We start from the raw sequence: 8,202 nt of genomic DNA, 5'->3' as shown, positions 1-8,202 counted from the left end.
ACAGGCACGCAGCATTTCAGTTCAGCCCACAACCCCCTAATAAACCTGCTCTCCATGGCAGTCACAGTGTGCGCTAAATATTAGTACCGAAAATACAAAGCCCTGAGTTTACACGAAGCAGTATCAACAAGAAGATAACACATGACACAAGCCACTTGGTGGAGCCCCGTGGATGCACATTTCCCCTCGCTGACACAGATGGCGAGTAACAGAATCCTCCCTGACCCACTTTTAGATGCATTTGTCACCTGCTTCATATGCTCGTGTAAAACGGAAGATTTCAAGCCGGAGAAAAGCTTGCCATAGTTGTTACCGGATTAGCAGGAATCTCTTTTTCAGCTCATACAACAAATGCATTTTCTGCCTTTGAAGAGACCTGGTTTAAGCATTAGTCTATGGGCAAGACTGTACGGGGTCTTTAAACCCCCCAGCGGAAGCAACATCTGATGTTTGGCAGAGGGAAGAGGCATGGGACAATCCGTACAAAGTGACTTGGGCTTGTTACTTGCTATTTAGGGGCTAGGGACAGTACAAAGGCAGGACAAGTCCCACTAATGAGAATAGTGGGGCTCTTCACAAGCAGAGCAGGAGCTGAATATGGCACAGGCTGCTGCAGCAGTCCACTCCAGTGGGTTCTCACCGACTAATGATATTATTAATGCTTCCCCTAAGCACTTCTGTGTGCTTGATTTGGGGGTGTGGAGCCTCATGGTGGAATGGGGAGTGGAGGAGAGAAAGTATTTTTCTTTTCTGCATCTGCATGGATCTGCACTTCTCCTCGCGAAGCACTGCAGGCATCTCCCAAAGCCAAAGACAGTTCTCAGTCTTGCCCTTGCCTGAAAGAGCAATTTTATAGCATAAGAGCAAGGGAAAAGTGCAGCCTATAGGGCCTGAGTCATAAGAGTTACCACTTGTAACGTCCATCTATTTAATGCTGATTAAGTACAAGACAGTGTACGTTGAATTTTTATGTGCTTCACGGAAATCAGCTAATGACTCAGAACCACAAAAATGAAAAACAGAAAACTCGGGACAGTCTCACTTTTGGCTGAGTTGGATGAGGGAGTCAGATGACCCAACATTTTTTTTCACTTACGGTGCAAAGCCCTGGACTGCAATCTTGCTGTAGCTGGAACACTGTTTCTCACTGCAAGCAGGTCAGAATGAGTGTGAGGCTGTTTAGTGGCAATCTTGATGGAGAGAAGTTGTTTTAAAAGGACAGCTTTCCTGAGAAATGGACATGAATAACTCAGGTACCACATGCTTCCCACTGTGCAAAGAGATGATTTACTGCATAAATGGTCATGTGGCTAGGAGGCTGGATTTTGAACTGCCGAGAGCATCAGAGTCAAAAGCAGCACAAGAAACAGATTTGGGCACAGCACCCAGAGCCATATTGCTACTGCACTGAGGCACTGGATTCCAAAGAAGGATCTGATTTTGGTGAGATGAAGGAGGCTGTTTGGCTGTGGACTGAACTGACTCAGTTTAACTTGACTCTGTGCTCAGCCTCCAGGGCTGGCTGTACATTTCACAATGTAATTGCCTCCTAGAAGTTTGTATGTTGATATAATTACAGAGTTTGAAGCCCCCAAGTCTGTCCCCTATTCAGATTCAGCTGGTGTGTTTTTTTCTGGGCATCTCTGAGCTGAAACTCAGTAGCAGTCCTCTCCTAAAACTAACTGATTTGTACAAAAGATCTGGCATTCCTAGTTTCTATTGAATTGCAGTCACTGAAAATGGCCTGATAAAATCAGATAGATAAAATCAGGAAATCTCTACATTTATTCTCTGATTACCAAGCAAGCTCAATTTCATCATGATGAAGTAGAAGCCAGTGGTTATAATTATCTTCCTTTTCTTTCATCTAGTTTTTAATATTTGGGTTTAAGATGGAAAAATTACAAATGAATAAATCTGCACCACATCCAGTCAAGATTTTCCTCTGTATAATAATATTATTCATATCTCTACAATGACCTACAGCTGGAATAAATTTTTAGTAAAAATATTAAAAACTATATTGTAGAATAAGCCACATGGAGTCCCTGTAAGTTTTCATAAAAGCTATTGAGAAATGAGTATGATTTTTTTTTTCAGGTGACGTTTTTGGATCTTATTTTTGCAAGCAGACACACTTTTCCTTACAGTGCTCAACTTTCTAGTGTTTACGTTGAACAAACACTTGAGGTAAAAAACAATCAATCAGCCACTCTGGACACTGCTTCTTCTCACTAGTCCTCTTACACTGAGACATACCGAGCTGCTCAAGCTGTGTTAAAGCAAAGTTTTCGGCTGCAGTTACAAGGACCTAACCCAATGCCGGTGCTACACTGGCTGGCAAGCTGTTTCGCAGGCCTACCTTTCACCTGCAGACATCACCACGTGCTGGCTGCTGTTCTTACAAAGTGTCTGAGAAATTCACAGGCAGCCAATAGATCAGTTAAAATCGAAGCAGTAGCACTCCATACAGCTTCTCAAGTGAAACAATTTGAATTGTTTCAGTGGCCAATTGTAAAGGGCAGCATCAGGGGGAAGTGGAACAAGGAAAGAGGCAGATGGGAGTTACGGGAGTAGCTTCTCACTGCTCCCTTTTCTCTCTGCATTGTTTCCACAGACCATACATCTAAATGACCCTCAAACTGGAGGCAAGATAAATTGGACCCTCCCTAGAGATCCTTGCTTCTTCAGCACTCATCTGCACTCCTGTGAGTCTGCTGTGGACAGATAAAGTATGTTGCAATGCCTGAGGAATTTTTAATAAAAATATTAAGGCCATTCTGAATGAAAGTGATTATCTACTTGTGAGAGCACCAGAGGGAATGGTAGAATGGTAGGTGCAGATGGCATCTGGGTCAGTAGGTCATCAAGATGCCAGCACATCTGTGCATTTTACCAGAACCTCCTTAAACTAAAGACAGACTAAGCACAGAGCAAGACAGAGGACAGGCTATAAACCAGAGCCCTCATAAGTGATGAAAGGAAGCAAAGAACAGGCTTAGAGCCATAAACCACCCAGATAAGGAGGGAAAAGTAAATCCTAATCCAGGGGTGGAAGAGGATGAAGAAACAAAAGATCACTGCCAGCTCCTAAGAGGTAGAACAGCAGCACTTGGCTTCCAATCCAAGAAGAACCCAGGAGACACGATGAGATGTCTACAGCTGGTGTCCCTTTCCCTCTGCACCACTGCAAGTCATCTGGGCCAGACCACCTGGATTCATACCTCCTGGTGCTTGGGAGCATGAGGGTGCACGAGTGTGTAAATTCTGTTTTGTGTCAAGTAAAATCACCTTTCTCTCCTGTATTTTCTGACATAGAGCTTTGTTACGGCTGTGTTATGGGAAATTGAGTTTGGAGAAAAACCTGGCAAGGTTAACCATACCAACCACATCTACTAACAATACTTACACTCCTTTTACCCACCTGAGGGCAAACTTTTGGCTTGCCTGAAATGCTCTGGAGAGAATTACATGTGTTTTTTCTCAGTTTTCCCCTTGATGAGTATAAAAGTACAAGCTCAGGTTTTCCTGCTCCTCCTGCTAGTAGGTACCACAGGGCTCCTTCCTCTCAGACCCTGGGAACAAGATTCTGTCTGAGATGAGTCCCTTGTGCTTTCTTATGCCCACCCACACTCTGTTCTCCTGCATCACTCCGCTCCAGCTTTCTTCTCAGTTGGTAGGAACTTGTAACCTTTGAATTGATATTGTTAAGCGATTTTTAAAATTTTCTAAGTTTTGCCTCATTTTGGAACTTACAAAGTTTCCCATGGCTTCAGCCCACAGCCAAAAGTCATCTGCAGATCAGCTGAAACACTCCTAGGGTCCCTGCAACGAGAGTTGGGAAGCTTTCTGGATGGTATTCTCAGCCCGGAAGATGCAGAAATCAAAACCAGCCGCAGTCTGAGAGCATGCCCACTGTGCTCGCTGCCACTAAACTTGCTCAGCAACACCTCTCAGTGGTGGTTTCCGTCACCTCTGGTAGACCAAAAATTTCACTCCAGCCTGCTTAATGACGACTCATTTGTGCTTTGCTAATTTCTGTTTTGTCCACAGCAATGCAAAACACCAATGTATGAAGCCCTCCAAGTGAGGGAAGCCCCAGCCAGGACAGAAACTCCACAAACACAGCCAGCCTCAGCACACTGCCCCTGCTCCTTTCCTCCATCCCTGGGCCATGGCACCCAAGGAGCCTCAAGGAAAACCCCGGCACAGCCCAACTCCGAAGAGGTGCTGCAGAGATCCACACCCTGTGATGTGGGCCTGTTTCTAGTTATTTCTGTACTCCATAGATCGACAAGTGTGAGGAACGTGAAAATCCTAAAGACAGGGTTAGTCTTTGGCATGAGGCTGGCGTCTGCCACGGGAAATTAATCCATTCTAAGCTGCAGCGAGCTGAGCTGCTGAGTTGGTATTCGTGTCAGCGAGACCGCTTATACTCACTGCTGCTCTGTGAACTCTTCTTAGTCAGCCTTGACAGTGGCTTACATCTTGATTAAAACAATAGCCTACGGATCATGATCCATTAAATAATGATTTATAAAAATGACGTTTGGTGAGTTATTTTTCCTAAGTTCACCTTCCAAAATATTTTGGGGAAATTAATAAAGCAATAGTGGGGATTTTTTTTATATATATATATATATTTTTGTCTGTTTGTTTGAGAAGAGGGATTAGAGGGTCCCAGGGCACTTTGTCACTGAAATAACCACATCTGTCAGATAAATTGGCATTTAGTTTCTAGAAAGAGTTCCTCAGATGCTGAGATCTTGGATACCTCACAGAAGATTTGCTCTCTGGTCAGCTGAAGCAAAATAACATTAGAGAGGAAAAGTAGTTCACAGCCAGTTAACGTTTTTGATTTTCTGAATGTCACATTGTCCAAAATGTGGATGAGAAAACGAGGGCTCATAAGGGGCTACTTGACAGGAATCACATTTTAATTTCCTTTGCAAAAGTTTGGAAGCAAAAATCCCTCTCCAGTGGCCACCTTGCTGTTGTTGCCTTTTGGGGGCTCACGTACCCACCCTATGAAGAACAGACATCCCAAGGCCTTTCCTTTCTTCTTTTGCAAGATGCAGTCAGAATCCCATTACATTTTTTAATTTGTTTAACTGGCTTCTAACTTTTCGGACTCCTGTCATGCCGTAAAACTGACTGATGAATGACAGGGCCCTGCTAGGTCTGTCTAGTGTGTAATACGAGCTCCCAGGGCTGGAAACAATAAAACACAATTTTCTGAGAAATGGGGTTTTGTAAGAGACATGCTAGCCCTGACTTCACCACACCCTTTGATTTTGTCAGCTGCAGTTCAGCAAGCTACGGCTGGATTTCGTTGCCGTTTCTATTATTACGAGTCCTCGGTTCTCAAAGGTAGGGAGGATATTCTGGGTAGCTCAAGGTCATTTAGGAAGAGAGCTGATGAGTGCCGTGCCGGAGCCTCGCTCTGCACGTACAGGAGCTGGTGTAAGAGTTGCATAATGACACGGCCACGGCTCACACTGAGCAGTCTGTAAGAGACAAGAATTTCAGATGAATCGGAAGGCAGTCCCTCCCCTCCCACAATGACCTCCTTGGCCAACCTGCTTGGAGCTGCCCGGAGCTGAAATTCCTATCTATCTTTTACCATTACATTTTCAAGGGACTGTGGCTTGAAAAGAACAAAGAAAGACTACCATTAGAGTCCGGCATTCAGCTATTATTGTCGCATGCTGGTTTGGAAACAAAGTAAAGAAATGTTAATGTAAGGTTTCGGCTCACTGTGTTAATACAGTCAGGCTGCCCTGGAAGAAAGGCTTCCTCAAAACTCAGAATACTCTCTCTGGCTTTCTAGGCAGAACTGATCAGATCCCAATCCAGGCAGGGGAACAAGGCAAAGAAACGGTGGAAGAAAGGAAGCCTTTTTGCTTCATCATTCAACAAATCCGAAGCAGCAGAGGTGCAGGAAAGCTGGGAGCTCTGCCCAAGGCTACAGAGGAACTTGGGCAGGGACAGAATCAGGAGCTGCAAGCAGCCCCCCCGACAGCGGGGCCACCTCCTGCCTCTGAGGCACACAACAGGCTAGGAAGGGACCTGGATCTCACTGTCTCTGTTCCAGTTTGTGCTGGGACAAGTAGGCAGGAGCGAGGAACGTGGGCATTGGGCATCAGCATGCTGGGACACACTTCAGTAAAAGCTGCTGTTGCAGCTCTTCAGAGAGGCAGATATCCAAGCCCCTCTACAGAGCACAGGGGAGGCTGGAAGAAGGCTTTCTCCAGCCTTCCTGAGGTTTTCCTGTGGACTTGTTCAGTCTTTGTACTCTTGAGATTTTGAGATAAGAGTGGGACAGGGCTTTGCTTGGGAGACAAAATCCTGTGCCCTCAGGACACAGCTATCTGTAGAGCAAAATCCTAAACGGGCAATAAGGTAGGATGCCACATCATTAGAGCATCCTGCAGCAGGCAGTGCTGGTGTCACAGTCAGAGAAGCAGGAATGCATATGCCCTTAGAGTGACAGCATAGGAGATTTTGTTTTGGTTTTGAATAAATGATTGATAGGGTAAAGGCAGCCGGGGGAACGGGTCAAACAAAGCTAATGAAAAAAGTAAATCCAGTCGTCATCCCGTTATATCACTTGCTAATAGAGTGGTGTTTAGCAATAGCTTGTGTGTTGTAAGGCTTAAGGTTATCAGCAGTGTGACTGCAGAGAGCTGTTTAGAATTCATCCCACATCTGCAACTATAACCCAGCAATTCAGACAAAAACATGTACTCTCCAAAGGTGCGTGGCATAGGCTATTACAATTATTAATATAGTAAAAGTCATAATAAATTACATATTGAGTGTATTTGTTATTCAGTGGAAAACTTAATTATAATATCCAAGCTGGCAGCAATGGATTTACTTTTTGTTATCTCTGAAATTGTATAATTAGTTCCCAAGTTACAATTCTTGTGAAATCTCTGCCTTGTAGGGGGTAGGAGATCTGGAGTTACAGCTGCAGCCATTGCTCTTTCTGGCAAAGAGAGCTTTCCCTGGAGAATATTAATTTTTAACATAAAAATGAAAAATGATTAAAATTGTGTTGTATAAAAAAGGGAATGCTCTGTATGAGCCTCTCATGGAGTCTGCTCTCATGTTGGAGGGATGTCCTTGGTAAAAGGAGCTCTCTAGTGTCCAGTTGCAATACTGCAGTTCAGAAGGACGATCCTATGAGCACACAATCTAATAAAATAAATGTGAAAAGCAAACGGAAGGCCTACGTCTCTTGCTTGAGGTACTTAGTGCTAATGCATAATGTGTAAAGTGCTACTTAAACGTCACTATAACCCAAACCAACGCTTTACTCAAAGGCTTTAAGGCACAAGGCAGAGGTCTCATTCGTTCCCCCCTACCCTTCTCAATCTGTTTTTTTACCTTTTTACTTCTGCTGCACTTCTGAAGTAGCTCCTGCTTGGTTTGTGGGGCAAGAATGTGTGTGCACGTCTGCCAACATCCAGACCATGGCAAAAAGATTTACAATTTTACTCTCTTCCTTTCCAAAGACAGCTGAAGTGCCTGCCATCTGGGGATCCAAGGTCAGGTGCAAATAACAGCTTGAGGTAGAATATTTGGTACAAATGAATGCCTAATTGCAGCTGCTGACAATTAATGCATGCACCTGATAATGCAAAATTGTCTTGTGCCAGACAAAACAATCACAAAAAGCAAAGTACAAAAAAGATGTGTGGATAGTGGTTTACAAAGGTGGCTAGTCTCTCTGTCTTTCTAAAATGAAGACCTTAATGCTTTAACTAGCAGTTATGATGAGGGTTTGGCTGCATGCTACAATAACAAACACATTGCCTTTACACTGCTTTTAATGCTTGCGTTCTGCTTTTTCAACAGGTTAGTGATAAGCTCACTAATGTTGATAAAAATGAATTTAAAAGTATATCTGGTCGTCACTGGACATCACAGATGGAGAATAATGACCTGACAAATTGGCAAACTGAGATTATCCGCAAATATTATGAGAGACACTGGAAGCTCTTATAAAATACACCATCATTTTAACAGCATTTTGCTATTATGGTACCTCCCTTGTGGATACTGTGGTTTAATATTGCAAGTATGAAAAACGATGACACAGTTGAAGCTTTGCCGCTGAAAAGCACCATCTTGTGCTTCCTAAACCCTGCTTCCACAGCAAGACTTATTTTAGAGTAAAAAATAAGTTAAGATATA

This window comes from Oxyura jamaicensis, chromosome 1, assembly GCF_011077185.1.
Source record: "Oxyura jamaicensis isolate SHBP4307 breed ruddy duck chromosome 1, BPBGC_Ojam_1.0, whole genome shotgun sequence".
NCBI lineage: Eukaryota > Metazoa > Chordata > Aves > Anseriformes > Anatidae > Oxyura > Oxyura jamaicensis.
The sequence above is the reverse complement of the archived record's forward strand: the minus strand, read 5'-3'. Positions refer to the sequence as shown.